Source organism: Mustela putorius, unplaced genomic scaffold (genome assembly GCF_011764305.1).
Source record: "Mustela putorius furo isolate JIRA1106 unplaced genomic scaffold, ASM1176430v1.1 tig00000450_pilon_pilon_pilon, whole genome shotgun sequence".
NCBI lineage: Eukaryota > Metazoa > Chordata > Mammalia > Carnivora > Mustelidae > Mustela > Mustela putorius.
The window spans coordinates 16,560,474-16,582,068 of record NW_025421385.1 but is presented as its reverse complement, the minus strand read 5'-3'; the positions used below and the strand labels follow the sequence as shown (position 1 = coordinate 16,582,068).

The following is a 21,595-nucleotide window of genomic DNA, read 5'->3' as shown; positions in this document are numbered from 1 at the left end:
ATGTAGTGATCCGAAGGGGCACATGCACCCGAATGTTTATAGCAGCAATGTCCTCAATAGCCAAACTATGGAAAGAACCTAGATGTCCATCAACAGATGAATGGATCAAGAAGATGTGGTATATATACACAATGGAATACTATGCAGCCATCAAAAGAAATGAAATCTTGCCATTTGCGACAACATGGATGGAACTAGAGCGTATGATGCTTAGCGAAATAAGTCAAGCGGAGAAAGACAACTATCATATGATCTCCGTGATATGAGGAAGTGGAGATGCAACATGGGGGCTTAAGTGGGTAGGAGAAGAATAAATGAAACAAGATGGGATTGGGAGGGAGACAAACCATAAATGACTCTTAATCTCACAAAACAAACTGAGGGTTGCTGGGGGGCAGGGGGTTGGGGGAAGGGGGGTGGGGTTGGTTATGGACATTGGGGAGGGTATGTGCTTTGGTGAGTGCTGTGAAGTGTGTAAACCTGGCGATTCACAGACCTGTACCCCTGGAGATAAAAATATATGTTTATAAAAAATAAAAAATTAAAAAAAAACTTTTGAATGCCTTAAAAATCTCAGGCATAATGAGGATAAATTACTCAAGGAAGGTAAAATCTTATTGAGAATTTTACCTCAAGGACAGGAGCTTGGTTAGGTGATAACTGTTAAATATGTAGTGAGGAGCATACTTGGCCCACATGTCACTGGAAAATTATATGTAGCATACACTATCAAGTTTAACAGTGTTGAATGCAGGGTGCCATCAATTTACATTTTGAATAGGAATTTGATTTCCTCCAAAACTAAAGCTTACTTCTCCTTATGCATCAGTATTTTGTTAATGGGAAGAATGCAGATTTACATTTTAAAATAAATTGCTACAGTTCATGTACAATATGAGAACCTCAAAAGAAGAAGTTAGACTTTTTTGGCCAAATATACAGTATGGAGAAGTGGGAAGAAGAACATGCAGCTAGGACCCAGTTTTCCCATCTCTACCAGTAATTAGCAACAAGAACTGGCAATCACCACCTATGCTAACCTCAGTTTCTTAGGAAAATGAAAGGGTTGGCATATGATTATTCCAAGGTTTCTTCTTTCTTCTTTTTTGCATAGATGAGAAGTGCTTCTAAGAAATACTGTTTTTCTGTTAGATTGTAGTTGGGTTTTTTATTTTGCTGTTTTAGGTTTGTTGTTGTTTTTGCCTTTTTAGCATTTTTAAAAAACACCAGTGTTTTCCATTTGGCCATGAAGAGCAAAAATGGCCACCCCCAAATGGAATTATTTATAAAAATCACAAGAACTAGAATGCAGAAGAAGCTACCTGTATTTTTTGGAGTTAGTTTAGAAAAATGTATGGAAAAATGTAATTGGGTTACATACTTAGGTTTAATACCAGCAAACTGGCAATTATTCCTGTCATCCAAAAGATCATCTGAAAGATTTTATCAAAATGCAAAACAGCCAAGATTTTCTTTGCTTAATACAGTTGATGTCGTTGGCAGAAGAAAAAGTCCTGAGTAGCCTAGCTGTTAAGTTTCATTGGATCTTAGTATTTTTAATACTTGGGCAGCAGAAATTTGAAGTGAAACATTCACTACTGAAACAACTTCACTATTTCAGCTAATACTAAAACCAAGTATTACTTCCTCAAACTGCATATCCAACAGTAGTACTTAGTGAACTGGTAAATGAAAAGCAATCTTCATAATATTTTATGTAAATGAAAGTAAATGTAAAGCAATCTTCGCAATATTGTATGTAATTATTAAATCATTATCGATTATATGGTAAATTAATATATTATCAAAATCTAATGCTTCATTTGGTTCAAGTGCCCATTTAGTAACACTTCTACAAAATGGTGGTTCCCAAACTTTCTATATATCGGAATCACAGGGCTTTAAACACCCCAGTCAGTATGCTTTGATTGGCACAGGCCACTAGAAGCCACCAGAAACTCTAAAAGCTCCCTAGATTGTTCTAATGCTATGGAACATTGGTTCTGACTTTGGCTGCACACTGGAACCATCTGGTATATTTAACAACATATGGGATGCCAAGGCTTCATTCTAGAAAGAATTAAATCAGAATTTCTGAGAGTGAGCCTAAGCATTGCTGTGTTTTTAGGTACTCCCTCCCCCCAGGTGATGCTAATATGGCATTAGAATTACTACTACAGAATATTGCCAAAGCCACTCCTTATCCTCCTCAATACATTTGCATAAAGTCCCATAAGGCTTAGCTTCCAAACTAATGCAAACCTGGCCTAGTCTCAAATACTTAAAGCTGCACTGTGAGTGAGTGGGGTGCATGAAGACAGAAGTTGGGTTATTTCTTGGAATAACACACTGACATAGCACATGGACATTGGGCAACCAGATTCCTGGGCCATGAACCTGTCTTAAGAATCTTCTTAAAGCAATTCTTCCTTAATTGCACTTTTCTAGAAGAAGCCAGAATTTGGTGAAAAGAGTCAGGAATTTGGTACGGAAGCACTTGTTATAAGGAATCACTAAATTAAATCATGCCTCAGTGAACATCCATTCTAAACTCCTCAGTGATGTTGACAGTTCTTTATAGTACTCAAAAGCCACATTTAAGAAAAATATTATTATTAATATTAAATATGCTTAAACTACTTTCGGTTCTTTTCATGACTCAAAAGAACAAACAAGGGGCGCCTGGGTGGCTCAGTGGGTTAAAGCCTCTGCCTTCAGCTCCGGTCATGGTTCCAGGGTCCTGGGATCGAGCCCCGCATCGGGCTCTCTGCTCCTCGGAGAGCCTGCTTCCTCCTCTCTCTCTCTGCCTGCCTCTCTGCCTACTTGTGATCTGTCTGTCAAATAAATAAATAAAAATCTTAAAACAAAACAAAACAAAACAACATCAGTCATTCATGTTGCAAATATCAATAATCATTTGTTTAATTTCAGAGAATAGTGCTGTCCCTTGGCAGGTGTATGGGACACCTTGGGTGTTTTATTTTATTTTATTTTTTGTTTTTGTTTCATTTTCTCAAGAGAGGAGGACAGGGGAAAGGGGCAGAGGAAGAAGGAGAGAGAATCTTAAGCAGGTTCCATGCCCAGTGTGGAGCCTGACACAGTTCAATGTCATGGTTCTCATGACCTGAGCTCATGACTTGAGCCAAATCAAGAGTTGGATGCTTAACACACTGAGTCACCCAGGTGCCCCCACCTCAGGTAGTTTCAAAATAAATCAGTAAGTGATACAAAAATGATCTATTCAAAAGTCAATTGAGAATGGAGAATAACATTGACCTGAGGACACTCAAACTAAAAGTGGGGATTTTAGGTATGAAGTTAGTATAGACCAAGTGATTTAGTACAAAGAACCTGGATTTGATATCAGAAAACGTAATTCTATGTGCTCTGAGCCAATTATATCTTGGGAAACTCACTTTAACTCTCTGAGCCTGTTTCCAGTCAAATGAGGCTAGTAATGCTAGTTATATCAGTAACCTGGCATACATGATCTGTTAGGAGATTTTAAAGCCAGGAAATATGTACCATACCTGAATAAGAATTATATATAAAAGCCTTAAATTGTGACTGAGGATGGAGAGGGTACAATTCAATTATGGTTAATAATACCGGTAAATGTTTTCTTTTGTTTTAATGATGAAAACTAACTTCAGAAAGCTTGAGTTATCTGAAGATGAAGCAGTAGCAACAGCACAGTCTGGGCAGTGGAGAGGGGCTGGTCGGCACTGGGCAAGTCAGGGAGACTGTGGGTATGAGTCGGGGGTTTGGAGAAGCCTGGGGTAGATGTCTGAGCAGGGCTGAATGCTCAGAAATGGAAGGGAAACTGACGACTATTACTGAGTAAGTGCAACTCAAGGGCTGTTGGGCTGGAGCAAACCAAAATGATCATACCTCTTCAGTGACTCAAAGATGAAACTTTAAAGGTGTAGGGTAAAGCAGTTTTACAAATAGACTATTTGGCATAGGGAGAGAAAGAAAAAAAAAAAAGCATTTCAAGGATGAAGGAAGTTGTATGGTCATGGACCAGCTGGCTGGTTAGTAAAACCTAAAGGGCAAATTTGAGTTTATTGAATTAAACAAGAGAACTGAAATTATGTGCTTTTAACAGCCCTATAAAATTGGGGTCCATTAGGCTAGAGCCAAGAATAAACCGTAAGGACAACTATATATATATATATATAGAGAGAGAGAGAGAGAGTGTTAGTTTTCTTTGTATATACATATATTTTTTTGTTTTGTTCAGACCAAAAGAGCATAGAAGGGATGCTCCTACTTGAGATATAGACAACAAAGAGAACTCATTCCTTTCTTCTTCCTTATCATGAAAAAATAATCATTCAACTGAAAGAGTAAAATGAGCTCTGTGAGAACTAATTACAAACTTAGGTGAAGAATTTGCACGAAGATAACCTAGCTCCCTAAAGCTTAACTTCTCTTGTCTACAAAAATTATATCTCAGCAAGGAGAGTTTGCAAATAAGGACTTTCATCTCGAATCAGCACAGAGAGAGATGAACACTAAAAGACCAGAGATGGACAGGTAGAGTTCCAATTTTCAAAAAAGCAGCGCTTAGATTCCTGAAATTAAGACAAAGGGCTTTTTACATATCCTGAGAAAAATCAATAAACCTATTCTTACGGTAATATTTAGGCATTTAGAAAAGTCAGAAATCCAGGAGTTAAGAAGAATTCGCTAAGTAGTCATTTCCTTTTTTTGACAATGTTGCTCTGCCAGTAGAGCAAGGACATCTCATAGACAACACATTTGTCTGTATCTGGGAGGAAGACGTTGCTTTTTCCTAATCCCTTGGCCTGGGTATGGGTGGGTAACTTTTTCTAATTTCTACAAAGATGCCAAGCACATATGCACTTTAGCTGCTGCTCTGGAACAAGAAAAGAAGATATGACTAACACGTGAGTCCTTCATTGATGAGAATATTCATCAACAGCGTGCTAATTCGGTGTTATTTGGCAGTGGGAAGTGCCTCAGAATGAGAACTTGAATGATGGCATGGCAAACAGACCAAATTTGCAGAAGACATATAATTGGGAGGTAGAATTACTCAATTAATTACATCAGTGATATTCAGCATGTCAACGAGCTAAAAGAAGAGGCGTGACAGACAGCACAATCCAACTTAACAGAATCATGTTAAGGGAGGAACACCAACTAGAATGCGTGTGGGTTGGGAAGATGTGTTTCCGAGTAGTCACGAAGAAGCCTTGACTACTTCAGAGTTTTAGGAGTAATCCAGGAGTCATTAGGGTAATACTGCTGCTCTAATAGCTCACAGGATTTACTTGAGGGAATACAGTAATTAGAACAAAGCCATTCAACATCCTTTTACTCTGTTATTTAGATGAAACCTTGAGTTTATTATTGGGGTCAGATTTTAAGAGGGACAATGGCAAAGGAAACTGCCTTCTAAGAGGTTTTCAGAAAGGATGCAGAAAAGCTGATGCATTTGGTTCCAGACAAACTGGAGAACTTTTCAGTGCAGTCAAGGTGCCAGACGCTTCCTGGAAGACACCAGGGGTCAAAGTTGCCAATCTTTGAAGCCTTTTGTAGAGGGGGCTTTTGCAAGGGGAAGATGTTATCCAAAAGCAGATTCTAGATCAATTGAAAGCAAAACTGGGGGTGAAGGGAAACAAATGACAATAGGTACTGTCACCTTTGAAGAGTTCTAGATCCTGGTTGCCCATTATGATCACCTGCGAAGAGATTTTAAAGGCTGCTGCTTAGATTCTAGCCCTAGAGATTCTGATTCATTGGTCTGGTGTGGGGCCCTCATTAAAAGTATTTTATCAAAGTCCCTCTGCTGATTTACTGTTCTAGGTTGGAAAATCGCTGACCTAGATGACTACTTGTTGAGAAGTTAAATAAATCAAACCAAATGCTTTTTCTAAGGTGCCTTCCAAATTCGAGAAGATCAATGGAAGTGAACACTTCTGGATTACTTTCTTTCTACAGCCAGGCACTTTCACAATTAATCCTCTCTAATTGAATTAATACATGTAAATCTCTTAGCACAGTGTCTGGCATGTAGTAACTCTCAAATATTAGTTATTTTTATTGTACAACCATTCAGCGGAGGTACTGTATCTCTACATTACTGATAAGGAAACCGAGACACTGCAGTTAGTTTTCCAAGGCCTCTAGTAATAAATCACAAATAAGAATTTAAAGCAGATTAAAGCCAGTTCTAAATTAGAGAGCCCTTTCTCCTCTGCTCCACAGGTCACCTTTAAAACTTCAGGAAATTTATGCAGATCAGTGGTTTACCTGAGTGAACATTTAAAAAAATTTAATGAAACCACTTCCTGCTGAACTGTAAGGAATCTCTCTTCAAGTGCATTTTTTTTTTTAAAGGAGAAGTATAAAAGTAGACATCCACATTTTTCCTAATGTGGCCTAATGTGGAAGTTCCTGAGAACCTCTGATGACAAGGGAAATGGATGGAGGTGGCCTTTTAGAACCCAACAAAGCACTTTGAGGCAAACCCAGGAAAAACTGCCATCTGGTAAAACATCTCCGATTCTAATGAATGCGTAAACATCACTTTCGTACCCCTAGCTCTGGCAGGTTTGGTTACAGGCTAACACGGAGAGGCAAAAAGTCAGGCCTCAGGTGATGTCCTGGTCATATGGGACACCTTCCCGGAGTCAAGATGGACCAGGCTGCGTTGCGTGCAGTGGCTGCTTTAAGAAAAGGGAGGAAACTTCTCCGAAGAGGTTGTGACTACTAAGGTTGCAAATCCTCCACCTGAAAAACTTGGAGGGATCAGAGGTCTCTCTCCTCTCCCTCCTCCTCCCTCACCCTCCTCCCTACACGGGCCTAGGAGGTAAGGTAAAAGAAATTTCTTCTTGAAAGCCGAGAACCTCAAATGCTCTGTCCCAGATCCCTTTACCTTTGATGATTTAAAATCGGTTGAGTTTGCAGGGATCAGTGCTTTAGGATTTAGAGATCTCGTCAGTGCAGTTAAGGAGAGAACTGCTTCTAAGTAGGTGATTTCCTCCCTTCTCTCTGAGAGTAAAATCGAACGCAGGAAAAAAGGAGGAGTAACGATGGTGGAGAAGGGGAGGGGAGTGGGCCACAGCCCCGGGAGCAAGGTTTCCTCGATTTCCTTCCCAGACTCTGCGGAAGCATCAGCTCCTCCCCCCGGGCCTCCAAAAGTATCGCTCACAGTCGAACCCGAAGCGTGTGGGTCACTTGGAAACTAAAGGGACTCGGAGCCAAAGAGGCCTGGCAAGGCAGGGGTGCGTGGAGGGGAAGGGTGCGCGGGGCCCCAGTGGAGGGGAAGGCCGAACGCAGCGCGGAGCCCGGAGTCCCCCGAGAGGAGGCGGGGAGAAGGCGGGGGCGGGCCGGAGGTCGGGGTCCGGCGAGGATTCGGGGGTCTCCGTTTCCCCCTCCCCATTCTCGCCTCCCCGGGCTCTGGTGACGTTGCGGTTTCCTCCTCCCTCCACCGAGCCTCAGCGCCGGCCGCGTCCCGCCCTCCTCCCGCTTCGCCCACACCCCACACCCGCCCGCCCGCCCGCCCGCCCAGCTCGCAGTAGCGCCGCCCGAGGCTGCAGCGGCGCATCCCGTGGCGCGGCGCCCACCGGCACCCTAGGCGCGGCGGGCGCGCGGAGGGCTCGGCTCTGAGGGCGCCGCGGGCCCGGGCGCCCTGGGGTGAGGGGGCCGGGAGGGGGCTCCGGAGCCTGGGCCGAAGCTGGGGAGACGACGCCCGAGAGGACGAAGCCGCGGCGAGGAGCGGTAAGCGGAGGGGCGCGCGCGGCGGGCGCCGTTCTGGGCCCCGCGCGGCGCAACTTTCTTCCGGGGTCTCGGGCGGGTCCCCGGGCGCCCGCGGCACAAGGAGAGCCACGTCCCCTGCCGGGCGCGGAGCGCTGCGGGCGGCTCGCCCGGGCCCGGTGCGGCTGGGCTGCTGGAGGGCGCGCGAGGCGTGGAGCCCGAGCCCTGGGCTTGCCGGGTCAGGGCAGCTCCTGGCCCCTTCCCGCTCCTGCAGCGCCCGGCGCGGAGTCGGCGCACCGTGAGGTCCGGGACACCGCTTTCGGCGCCGAGCTTCCCCGGCCCGCCCGCGGGGCTCCCGCTGCCCTCGGACGGGCCGGCCGGCACAGCCTCGCGCCCCTCTTCCCCCGCGTGCCCCGCTGGTTGGGGAGGGGGTGGTGGTGGTCGTGCGTGCGGACCCCTCGGTGCGCGGGCGGCCCTTCCGTGCGGCTGCGGAAGCGGGGGAAGCCCGTCCCGAGCCTCCCCCGGTGCCGGATTCCAGCGCCGCTTGGCTCCGCCGACGCTCGGAGACCGCGGGTAAAGCTCTCTCGCGGCAGCTCCTGGTGGTGGTGGTGGGACGCTTGACTCACTGGCTGGGAAGCTCTGTAAGCAATGCCACATGGGCTGGAGATCGGTCGCGGCTGCAATCTGAGCTAAGTTTGTGACCCGCGAACTTTCTCGTTTTCATCGCTCGTTTGAGGCGGCTGCCTCGGCTTAGCTGGCCGCCCCCGGAGCCTGAAACCAAACCCGCGGCTGAAACGCAGGAGCCTCATTTACCTGGAATTCCTTCGCTCGGGAAACGACACTTGGAGTTTCTAGGGATCTTCGTGTTGTCAAGTTCTTTAACTTTTCTTTCGTTCGACCTGGTTAATGAGACATTAAATTTGAGCAACGACGTCCTCACTTAGACATCTTTTCAAAACAGGCTTTTCAGTCTTTTTGACAGAATTTAATCTTTCAGGAATTCCCTTTTCTTCAGCTTTTTAAAATTTTCTCAATAAATGATAACTTCTGAAATGATGTATGTGCCATATTTGGTAGACTATTCAGACAGTACTACCAAAATGGGATCACAAAAATGTAATGACCTTGGAAGAATTGAGTATGGGATGATCTAAATATTTGTCCCGTGTTAACTTTTTTCTTTTAAGGTCACCCTATGGGCCTAAGTCCTTTTCTGAAGTGTGTAGGTTAGATGTATTTCAGTAAAAGTGAGAAAGGGTGAAATTTAATGCCTCCATCATCTACCGACCCCGCTGTGTGGGTACAGCAAAAAATGCAAGACCGTGCTCGTAACTGAGGAGATCTGCAGACGTCTGTAAGAAACTGCCCTAGTTCTCCTGGCGTTGTCAAAATCCGATGGGAGAAAACATAAAGCAGCAGCACCTGAGAGTTTGAGCCTGGGAAGTGTCATTTTCCATCATTGGTAGATCATGTCAGTGTCAGTTTCAACAATTTTTGGTTAATAAAGACAGTGGCCTGTGAAGTACATTTTTACATTCAGGTTAGTAACTACTTACAGTTCAGTCATCTCTGAGGTTAGGGGCCTCGTGTGAGAAGACACCGGTAGGAAATCAGCTAGGCTCGCCACATGAGGTCAGGGCCATTATAGTGGCTAACATTTGTGTGAGTGTCAACTTTAGTATTTATAAAATTAGTTCACAAATTAGCTAATACATGTTTTCAGTGAGATCTGTGGTCTGGCTAGTCCAGGTAATTTTGCACTGCTGCCTGGCGGGGACATGGTGGACATCCATGAAGTTCTTAACTTCGCAGATGTCCTGCCTTCCTCAGTGCTTCTTTTTAAAGCTTATTTAACCTCTGAAAAAGTGTTTTATGATTATAGGTGAAAGTGCATTCTGCAATTATGTAATAAAGTACTTATACATATTTTCATGTTCTTTGTGGTAGATTATTTTGGTATTGATTTGTACTGCCTCAGATTCACACTGTGTTGTGTGAAAGAAATTACATTATTCCCATTCAGTATTATGATTGCAGCAAATGGTTGGAAATGAATAAAGATAAAATATTTAAACTTGGCTTTTAATATATCATATTAATATATCAAAATATATAATTTAATATACATATATGTCATGCAGTATATATACATATATATACTTACTAAAATATAGTAAGTATTATTATCATTTTTCAGCCCTCCCGCCCCTTCAAAAAAGAGAAATAGTGTTATTGTCCTGGATTGTGTTTGTGACAGGCCTTGGAGTGAGGAGCCCATGATAGAGGGAACTTCAGCATCTTAGTGGATATTGGTATTTCATTTACCGAGAGGGGCTGGACCTTTACTATTTTGAAGGAGTTGGTGAGGGACTTGATAAGGATCGATGGGCAGCAGCCTTTTGGAAGAATGTGTCCAAGCAGAGGACAGGACAGTTCTTGTTACTGATGCCTGAGGGGTTCTTCATCTTGGAATTACACTATCTTCCTCTAACTGACAGTCGCCCCATTAGCCAGAGATGTTTGGACGAGACAGTGAAATTCTCTAAACGTAGAATCAGTGCCCAACATGGGAGTTAGGCAAGTGTATAAGCCCCGACTACCAAAAAGAGAAAATGTTTTCCCATCAATTCATTGGGCGAGTTAGTGGCAGAATAGGAACTAGATATTAAAATCCCAGATTCCTGAGGCACTGATCTGTGCGTCCATCTGGTGACAATGATAATTAAGGATGGATGAATTTCAAAGTGTTGCCAACGTTAATGCCCGATTCTAATAGGAAATTCCCTTTTAAAAATTAAACTTTGGGGGCATCTGGGTGGCTCAGTCCGTTAAGCTGCTGCCTTTGGCTCAGGTCATGATTCCAGGTTCCTGGGATGGAGCCCGGAATTGGGCTCCCTGCTCAGCGGGGAGCCTGCTTTTCCCTATCCTGCTTCCCCTGTTTGTGTTCTCTGTCAAATAAATAAAATCTTTTAAAAAATTAAACTCTGCATTAAGGGGATAATTTTTTAAAAAGATTTTATTTATTTATTTGACAGAGATCACAGGTAGGCCGAGAGGCAGGCAGAGAGATAGAGGGAAACAGGCTCCCTGCTGAGCAGGGAGCCCAATGTGGGACTCCATCCCAGCACCCTGAGATCACGACCTGAGCCGAAGGCAGAGGCTTAACCCACTGAGCCACCCAGGCGCCCCAAGGGGATAATATTTTTAATTGAAATAGTTGTTCTTTAAAGAAAATCTTTCTGGGGCACCTGGGTGGCTCAGTCATTGGGCATCTGCCTTTGGCTTGGGTCTTGATCCTGGGGTCCTGGAATCGAGCCCTGAGTGGGACTCCCTGCTAGGTGAGAAGCCTGCTTTTCCCTCTCCCACTCCCCCTGCCCGTGTTCCCTCTCTTGCTTTGTCTCTCTCTGTCAAATAAATAAATAAAACCTTAAAACATAAAAAAAAAAAATAAAGTCTTTTTGTTAGTGAATAAACTTAGTCCCATGTTCTGATCTGTTTACACTTAGTGTTTCACAACTTCTAGTCACACACAGAAAAGTGGTTTGGTTAGCAGCTGGTGGAGAAGTGTCACAGAAAAGACTCAAACTAGTAGAAAGTGTTATGGGTGGGGTAAAGAAGTGCCATTAGGTTTAATAAACTCTTGCTCACAAATTCATATGTTTAGACAATTGAAGGAAAGGAAAAGTCCCTGATAGATCATATGGCTACATGAATACTTGCATTTTAAAATCGCCTAGTACAGTGAAGTATTTTTTCATATCTAGTATTTTCATATTTTAGCCTATGGAACTGAAGAGTGATACAGAACAGGTGTCTTAGCCTCATTTTAGGGGTGTGGAAGTGCAAATACTGTGGAGGTAAGAGACTTGTCTGTCATTTTACAAATAATTAGTGGCCTACCTTAAGTATGAGGTGAACCTATATTGCACTTTTAATTCTGCTTTTCTCCTTCATGACTTCAAGTTCATGTGATTAAGACTCTTATATTTCATCTTCCTACAGATGTTGTGTATTATCCCTTTTTCTACTCACTACTGACCAGGGACTGTCAGCTCCATCCAATGCTTATGTGCTTCCCAGACTGCTGTAAACTGGCTGTTTACAGACCCTCTTCCCACAGCTCTGTCTTCTTCCACTCTAGGCCTTGTAAGGATTCCATTGTGGGGCCTCTTCTCATTCCCAAATTCCTACAGAGTCCTAGGCTCATGGCTCAGTTCTCATTAGCTGCCTTAAGGTCTTGGGGTGCTTTACCAGTTGTGTGGCTTGCTTCTGCCTCTCCAGGCAAGCTCCAGCCTGTTGAGGGTGTGGAATCCAGATCCTCTTTCAGACGCCCAGAAGAGTATAAACCTGCAGGAGGCAGAGTGAGCCTTCGCAGAGCCTGTTGGAGATCACAAAGAAGAAAAGGGAATGATTTTCATTTGGCAAGAGAAGAAAAGACTGTTGAGGCCATCTGTTTATTTCTTGAATGGGGTAGTTTGTTCAGTCCTTAATTCAGGAGAACACTATGAATTTTTAACGTGTATGGAGATTACCACTGGATTTCCTTCTAGTTGTTTCAACTCCTTTGAGATATTCCATAAGCATGAACTTGGTAAGTGTTGTCATCAAATGTTAGTAAACAATTCCTGAAAGAACTGAATTTGCCTCTTCAGTAATATCTAGAAGCTATAAACATACTGATAATAAGTGTGGTTTGTTTTGACATTTTATATTTGGGAATGGTTATTGTTGTTAGATAAGTATGGTCCTGTTTTTAAAAATATAACAGAAGACATATATGCTATTAACTCTCCATGGCTTGTACGTGACATACGCATCATTGGTTATCTGTGCCCATCTGCATTGTCCTAGACAAGGTCAGAGAGAGTTTGTGACTGAGCGTATATTTCTGCATGCCAAAAAAATTTTTTGGTATTCTTTATGGAATTAATATTGCCTCTCTTCTCCCCAGTTAATATGAAAAAAAAAAAAAAAAGGATAATCATAGTAAACTTCTGTGTGTGTGTTTAAATTAGCATACATTGCTCTTTAGTAGAAATCAGATAGGTCCACAATCAGTTAAAGAGCTGTCATTGAAATCTTTCCGACTGAAATACTCATGGCATACACAGATGCCTTAGAGTTGTAAATTTGTATTGTTGATTAAATCAAGGCTTCTGCATTTTTCTCGCGTGTAACAAACTTAGCTACTAAGCCATACGCTCCTGATGCGTGCAGATGTTATACCACACTAAAGCTGAATCAGCATTTCATAACTCTTAAGAGGAATTTGTAAAGGAAATGGGCTTACCAAACTTGTGGGTCTATAATATTTTTATTGATGAAGTACACAGGCCATATACTGGCTTTACTGTTGGAGTCTCATGGCTAGTGCAGGAAAAATGGGGTTATTTGTTCGCAATTCATGAAGTGGGAGGTAACAAGCTTAGGCTGGTTATGTACGTTTCAGTGTACAATGTAGGAAGTACCTACACATGTAGTAGCACATGTCGTGACGCTAGCAGGAATTGAATTACTGATTTCCAGATGTCACAGACGACAGAGGGACGCTTCCATTTAGAAGACTGCCTTAGAGCGAAGCAGGGAAAGGGTTATTGCATTGCTAAAGTTAGTGTGCGTCCAGAAAGTTGCGTCAGTGACAAGAAACTCAAGAATTGCATGATAAAAATCACCAAGTAGTTTAAAAGTGTTCCCATGCCAAGGTACACTCAACAGCCTGACAGGCCCGGTAGAGGAGCAGGGAAGGTGGCCTGCCCCCGACAGCCCTGCTTACCCTCTCTGTAGCGCTGCCTGTCATTCTTCTTGAAGCAGCCCGGTTTTAGTTGAGCCTGCTGAGTTTAGACTGGCAATCATGGATCTCTAAATTCCACAGATTCTGGTGAAGAGCTCTTCTTGGGGCCTTGGCCGTTTACTGATAGCATTCTAGGAAGCACAAATGGGGCCAGACTTCCCAACCTTGTGGGAATCAGGCTTGGGCCAGCTGCATTTTGGAATCACCTGCAGTGTTTACGCTTCTCCCCTGGGGGGACTGGGCCTGGCAGGAAGGAAAAAGTAGCCTGAAAGGGAATGTTGAGCAGCTGTTTTCCATCGTCCCTGAAGAAAAAGTAGAGGAAATCAAATCGACTTACAGCAAGCATCAAGAGGGATTTATGCTAAATACAGGGAAGTATTTTTTGAATGTTTTAACCTTTAGAATGGCTTTCTGAAGGAGGCCTTGGAGTTCTTCTGTGTTTAGAAAGGTTTAAGTGAGGCTGTCCTGGAGGGATGTTAGCATCTGTCTTCTCAGGTTCTGATTTTATGACGTCGGCTCATCTGGATATGAAAATCTTAGGAATTAAAAAGGATTTAATTATATGAATATAGAAGAAATGGTCAGTTTTAGTGTTACCTTTATGGTTTCTGTTTACCATTTTTGTTATCAGAACAAAATATTTGCTCACAGGCTAAATACTGATTATGTGTGAAAATCCATTAACCTTTCATTCAGGTACACATAATACCTGAAAATTCCTCTTCTCTATACTTAATATTTTCTCCCCCAAGGTTGCTTTTCTCCACATTTCTTTTTTATTCTAGAAAACCTTAAAAAAAGGTTTTGGCACCAGACTATAGTATTCCATTTGGGCTTTTCAGTAATATCTTTTATGTTTTTCTGCTCCCTCTTTTATGGCATAACTAGACCGGCAGTAGTGGCCACAGGAACATATGGGGCATTCATCAGTCATGTGGTCAAAATACAGAGGTTGCCTATGTTAGAGAGAGCCTGGAAACTTGTCTCATTTACCAAACTCCTTATAGCAGTATTTATGGTTAAAAATTAATAATGGTATTTATGAAAATGGAAAGTGAACTTTGTTTCAGTTTGTTTAAGAAAACAGAATCCCCAAGAGAACCAAGGGTTTCAGGCCGGTGGTTCTGTTTTTTTTCTCAATATTAAAAATTAGGCAGTACTTGAGGTGTAATTCTCTTAAAAGCAGGTTCATTTCGATAGAATGCAAAGTGTTGGAAAAACCGCTCTCAGCCAGTGTATGAGGTTCAAGTAGAGTGATAGCAGTGCACAAGTAGTAGAACCTAGCAAAGTCAGGGTCTTAGGCTATTGGTGTTAGGTGTTTCAACTTAGTTTTACAGTACATGGTTTTAAAGCAGTTTTGAAATGTTTTCATAATTACTTTTCTCAAAGGAATTCTTGATTCTTGGAGGCACTGAAAAACCTGCGAACTAAGACCCACATGACTCCAGACCAGGATCGCCTCACCAGCCCTCCAGCCTCCCTGGGGCTTCAGTGAGACCAACAAGTGAAGTGAGGCATACGTGCTTTTCCTGAGACTTGCTCCCTCTAACTTTCCATCAGGACATCGTTTTAGCCAACTCTTCCTCCACATGCCAACCTCCAGGAAGCCCTCCGGAAACTCCAGACTGGGGTGCATCTACCTGTCACCCTGTTTTCGGTGTAACTTGACAGAGCTGGGCAGGGCCAGTCCACTTCTGAGAGTCGAAGGGGCACTGAGCATGACTCCAGGCTGGCCCCTTTGGTGGCAAGCTTAATTTCTTCTTTACCTCCTTTATCTTCACCTTAAATCTTCCATGAGTTAGAAGCTATATCAGTTCTACTCAGAACCCAGTAGAAGTAGAGAGCAAAGTAAGAATCTGTTAGGGTACCTACCTGGCCCCTAGCTGGAAGACCTAGTGAGTCTTTTTTTTTTTATTTTTTTTTTTTTAAGATTTTATTTATTTATTTCACAGAGAGAAATTACAAGTACACTGAGAGGCAGGCAGAGAGAGAGAGAGAAGGAAGCAGGCTCCCTGCTGAGCAGAGAGCTCGATGCGGGACTCGATCCCAGGACCCTGAGATCATGACCTGAATCGAAGGTAGTGGCTTAACCCACTGAGCCACCCAGGCGCCCCGACCTAGTGAGTCTTGATCTCAGAGTCTTGAGTTCGAGCCCCACAGTGGGTATAGAGATTACTTAACTAAATGAACATTTAAAAAATTTTTTTATAAAGATTTTATTTATTTATTTGACAGAGACCACAAGTAGGCAGAGAGGCAGGCGGGGTGGCGGGAGCAGACTCCCTGCTGAGCAGAGGGCCCAATTGTGGGACTCGATCCCAGGACCCTTAGATCATGACCTGAGCTGAAGGGAGAGGCTTAACTCACTGAGCCACCATTTAATTTAAAATTAAAAAATTTTAAATTTTTAAAATTTTAAAAAAATTTTAAGCTCCGCCATTTCTTTTAAGGAAACAAGCATTGTTCAGATTGGATTCACCACAAGTTAACCATGTACTATGCTATGGTTCTAAGGTTCTCACCATTAAAATTTTTAGACTTACTGGGACTTGCATAGAATTATTCCATATTAAATTCAAATTAACAAATAGTGCTATGAGTATCTGCTGCAAGAATTTGGGAACTTTACAAATTCAATTTCATTTCTAGTTGTTGAATTTCATCTTGCAAGTTTCAGGTTAAGTTGGACCACACTCAGTATCACTTCTTGGGGAAGAAATGTGTGTTGTATTTATATTACTAAATTGCCATAAAATGATAAATCCTATGCCTAAAGAGGGTGAATTGAGCTAGCAGTGTTCGGGCGGTTTCATAACAGATCCTTCTTTGTGTGCTTACACCTTTTTTTCTTGTTGGTGAAGCCACTGAAGTTTGGTTCAGTGATTGCAAGTTTTAGAAAAGATAAATCTGTGTTACTTGGGAATGAATGCTTTGGTATATAACTTTTTCCAATGCACTTTTGAACCTGGAGAGTTAGATGAAAGAACATTATACTTCAGTGATAGAAATACTGAAAGGATTTAGTCATTCAGCAAGTATTTGCCAGGTACTTCTGTGTTTGAAGGGACGTTTGTGTGGAGGTGAAGAGGGAAAGCAAACAAAATAAATATGACATGGTTTCCAGCCTTAGGGAACTATAAAATCTGGTGGGAGAAGGATAACCGAGTAGGAAACTTCATGAGAACAAGGAAGTGAGGACCAGACCCGAATGCATGCAGTAGAATTGCAGGAAGGAGGAGATCCGTAGTAGGATTCCCCAGGCACAGAACACCCAGCTGGGAGGGGTGAATGAACTGGGCCTCCGAGGACTTTATGCCAGAAAGGGGAAGGAAAAAAAGGCATGGCAAGCAGGGCAGCTGAGCCAAGGCACCCAGGAAGCAGAAAGGGAGTGGCTGCTAGGTTGAGGAGAACTTGGGAGAACTGTGGGAATCCACTTCTCTCCTGTAACATTCTCTCTCCTTTCTTCCCTTCATTCTGGATCTGTTCCTTCACTGTTTTCCCCGAGTATTTCTGGAAGGTCTGATTGCATGTAATCAGCTGTGCATGCCACCATAGGAAACAGACCAAGACCCCTGCCTCGCAGACCCCTTCGAGCCCAGTGGGTAAGATTTACCTCCAATCCAGAGAGGACTGAAACCGTAAATATGAGAGAGGAAGATAACATACACCTCCAAGTAACTCGGCATGCATGTAACTAGTACTAAATGCATACATTACCAAATGCATGTAAGGCTATAAACATTTTTATGGACCCCTTTTTGGGCCCAGGTCAGGCACCACCTCCCAGTCCATCTTTCTCCACTCCAGCTAGTTTGTCATTCTCATGCAAACATCCTTCGTTTTATTTTAGTGGTTTGGGTGAAAATTTCATTGCTTTTGCCATCTTATAAGATGGTGTAAGCACCTTCTTGGCTGGCATTGTTCCTGAATTCTCAAGGTCTATCGAACGGTCATATATGAGGCCACAGGGGAGACCGCTTACAGATGAGTTGCAGGAAAGGCATCGTAAAGAATGTTGCATTCTTTGAGAAAGACAAGAGGTTGGGTGTGAAGCATCATGGAGGGCAAACCCCAGGAAAGAGACTAACAATGGGAATAAAAATGTGAGTTGTGCTCAAGGAAGAGCAGGTAAGGGCAAAGGTCGAACTTTGTGTAGGGAGGAAATGAGTGATAAAGTGGCAGCAAGTGTTAGATTGTGGAAGCTCTTGGGTGGGAAATTTACTTATTGTGAGAAATAGAGGCTTTCTCGGCTCTTCACTGTCTGTGACCTTGGATAACTTAGAAAACCCACCTATGCCTCAGTTTCTTCATCTGTAAAAAGGGGATGATATTAATATCTACATTATGGGCCTGGTGAAGATTAAATGAGTTAATCCACTTGAAGTCCTTAAAACAGTTCCTGGCACTTGGTAAGCGCTATGTATATATATTGTTTATAGCAATAAGAATTATGATCTTTGCTTCAGAAATGAGAAAATTTAGAGCTAGGACTGTATTTGCTAGAGCTGTTGTAGCAAAGTGCCTCTAACTGTGTGGCTTAAACAGTTCTAGAAGTTAGACATCCATAATTCTAGAGGCTAGAAGTCCAGGATCAAGGCTTGGATGGGGTTGGTTCCTTCTAAGGCCACAAAGGAGAGTCTATTCCATGCCTCTCTGCTGGCTTCCGGCAGTGTCTGCCAATCTCTGGCATTCCTAGGCTTGGCAATACTTCACCCTGATCTCTGCCTTCATCATCCCATGGCATTCTCCCTGTGTGTCTCTCTGTCTCCGAATGTTCTCTTTTTAGAAACATACCATATTGGATTAGGGACCCATCCTAATGCAATATGAGTTTTTCTTTATTAATTATATCTGCATCAATCCTGCTTCTAAGTAAGGTCACATTCTGAGATGTGGGTGATTTGGACTTCTACATGATGAACTTTTACAAGACACAGTTCAACCTGTAGCAGACTCCAAGTCAGATCTTTTGAGTCTACCGCACTGTGACCATGGTGTGCCAGAAGGATTATGGAAAAGTGGAGGAATCTGTAGGTTTGTGTGAGAAACGGTTAATGAGCTCTCCTTGGTTCTTCTCTCTCCTGTTTGCCTGGACCCGCACCATTCCCTGAACGGCTGCAATGAGACATGTCACAGAGAGCCCTGGGATATCGGCGTATCCCGGTCTCCTGAAGGGATCTTTTGCATTTCTTTCTTCTTTCCAGAATAGCAGTCTTTTGCTTCTTTCCATTTGGGGATTGGAGATAAAGGTATTCAGAGAAGTTTAGGGATATTTTTACTTGCAGTGGATAATTTCAGTCTTCTCTATAAATTTGGATGATAGATCACTGTCCATAGTATAGGTGATAAAGGAAGAATTGAATACTTTGGGGAAGAGGTAAAAATCGAAAGTATCAACAGTAACGGTTTTACTGAAGAGTCGATGGAAGGTGAGTAAGCGGGTCAATATGCTGAGGTCAGATAGAAGCTGAGGCCTCTCGGGTTTATTGTTGGAATCGAGGTGGCATGGGCAAGTATGGTTGGGGTTTCTAAGTCACTGAGGACATTAGAAATATCCCCAAGCAATAGAAATTGCCTGTGATGGTTAAAAAGAGTACATCCACATGTGGGGATTTCAAGTGGCAAATGTACCAGGAGAGTTACTGAGAGAACCAAGGGGTGGGCCCCAGGAATCAAAAAGGCTCGCTTTACCTCCCTTGTGGGTTGGGAAGAATGAGGTTTGGCCTCCCAGAGAGCACAGCAGAGCATAGGGTGTCACTGAAAGAATCAAAGTTTCTTTTTTTTTTTTTTTTTATATGTTTATCCCCAGGGGTACAGGTCTGTGAATCACCAGGTTTACACACTTCACAGCACTCACCAAAGCACATACCATCCCCAATGACCATAATCCCACCCCCCTTCTCCCAAACCCCCTCCCCCCAGCAACCCTCAGTTTGTTTTGTGAGATTAAGAGTCACTTATGGTTTGTCTAAGAATCAAAGTTTCTTTATAAAATCTTTAATTTGGAAGGAGCCTAAGTGACACCTGGTTCCCTGCCTCATTTAACTCAGGTAGTTGTCTTACCTCCACATTCATTTAGGACGATACATGAAAAGGAAGTTTAGAAAATAAGCTTAGCACAAAAGGAGTTTTCTCCAGCATCCAGCTCCACGAAGAGAATGCCATCAGGTTTGACCAAAAGAAATAGCTAGGTGGAATCTGCTTATGAGCAGAGGTTGGGTGAGATGGGTAGGTGGAGATGGGAAGTGTGTGCCTAGATTAGGAGATGGGGAGAACAGGCTAACATTCCCAGAGTGGGATGCTACAGACAGTGCAACACAGAGACAGTTGATTCACCAAGACATCCAGTGAAGCATGCATGACCTTGGACATACAGACACAAACAGTAAATATCTGGCCATGTTTCAGGCTCTGACTTGGGGTATTTTTGTCAGGACACTTTTTTTTTTTTTTGGCCTGCAGATCTGTGGCCAGGAGTTACTCTTTTGTTCTGCACGGTGATCATAGTTTCCAGCAGTCTAGTAAAGCTTTTCCTTAGATTGTTTCCTGGCTAGTAACACTTTATAGATCTATAGAAACTCACCATAATAAGATATTTAGCACAAAATAGTAGGAGTAGAATAGGTATATGAAAAATAATTCATTAGAGAGCATCCAGATTCTTTTGCATTCCTGGCTAAAAGAAATGTTATCAGTCCAGGAACTCTTTTTTTAAAAATTTACAAATAGCACTAATAAAGCCCTTATACCAAACCATTAAATAATAATCTTTGGGAATACAGTTAAAAATGAGGACAAGAATCACTCTAAATTTCGAAACAGAACAACTTCAATAAATGTCTTAGCACCAGACAAGCAGCCATCCAGCAGAAGGAGAGGCCTGGCTGGTCTGGGCAGGAATAGTGGGAAAAGTGGTGGAATGTCTAATCCAGTGTGAGATGGGCTGAAAGCTTTGTGGTGGCCTTTAGAGAAAGATCTAGAGAAAAACCCATGAAAACCACCTATGGACCGTGGGAAACAGAATGGGATACTCAGGATGTGGAGTGTGGTCTGAGGTGAGCCAGGCACGTAACAAGGATGTGGCAAGGCTTGGGGGCACAGCAAGCCCCCCGCGGCCTGGGGCAGATACGGTGAGAGCTTGGTGCCTAAGGGAGGGTTGGGAAGGCAGCGGGTGCGGTGGCAGCTGTCAGTAAAGTGTCACCCTGAAAGGATCAAACACTGTAGTCCGTTTTACCTCCAAATGGTTTGTCTTGGCACACAGAGATTTTTATTGCTTCTTTTTATGTAATTATAGTAATATATTATATAATTATGTATATAGTTATCTCTGAGTTTTTAAAGGTTAACATTTTTTAAAAAAGATTTTTATTTATTTATTTTGAGAGAGAGAGAGAGAAAAAGTGAGAGAGAGCATGAGAGGGGAGGTCAGAGGGTGAAGCAGACTCCCCATGGAGCTGGGAGTCCAGTATGGGACTTGATCCCAGGACTCTGGGACCATGACCTGAGCTGAAGGCAGTTGCTTAACCAACTGAGCCACCCAGGTGCCCCAAGGTTAACATCTTGACACATTTCTGAATCCATTCAGTAAATTAACTCTGCATGTTTATTAAGTGTTGGGCACTCTTCTAGATGTTGGGGAAAGAGCAGAAAGCAAAGTGCCCTCATGGAGCTTGCTTTCTAGAAGAGGCAGCCAGGCAGACAAAAGAAATAATAAATTATGTAGTAGATTCGAAGGTTATAAGTATTATGAAGAAAAGTAAAATCTGGAAGGGAGTTAGGGAATGGTGATGATTGATTTAAATAACATGGTCACAGCCAGCCTTGCTGGGGAAGTCACATTTGAACAAAACCTTAAAGGAAGCAAGAGAGCAAGCCACGTAGGTGTCTGGGGGTTCGCATTCTCGGCAGAAGGAACACGGGCCCTGAGGAGGGGTGCGGAGGAGGGAGCGCGCCCCGTGAATACAAGGAGAGCAGGGAGGCCACATGGCTAGAATGGGGAGAGAGAGAGTTGGAGGTCAAGAGAGCAGAGAGGCAACACGGGCAGGCCATGCAGTACCTTAAGAGTAATTGTAAGCA

The 21,595-nt window shown here is 43.1% G+C and overlaps 1 protein-coding gene across 2 annotated transcripts in view; it reads left to right on the top strand.

The window, feature by feature from the left end:
* The first annotated feature begins 7,516 nt into the window (after nt 1-7,516).
* The window catches only part of DSE (dermatan sulfate epimerase), an 82,557-nt gene continuing 68,478 nt past the window's right edge, over nt 7,517-21,595 (top strand). Inside the window, exon 1 of one of the 2 annotated variants that reach the window (XM_004753550.3) lies at nt 7,517-7,752. The gene's annotated coding sequence lies outside the window, so the exon portion shown is untranslated. The remainder of the gene's footprint in view (nt 7,753-21,595) is intronic. The other variant, XM_013056728.2, reaches the window with a different exon arrangement.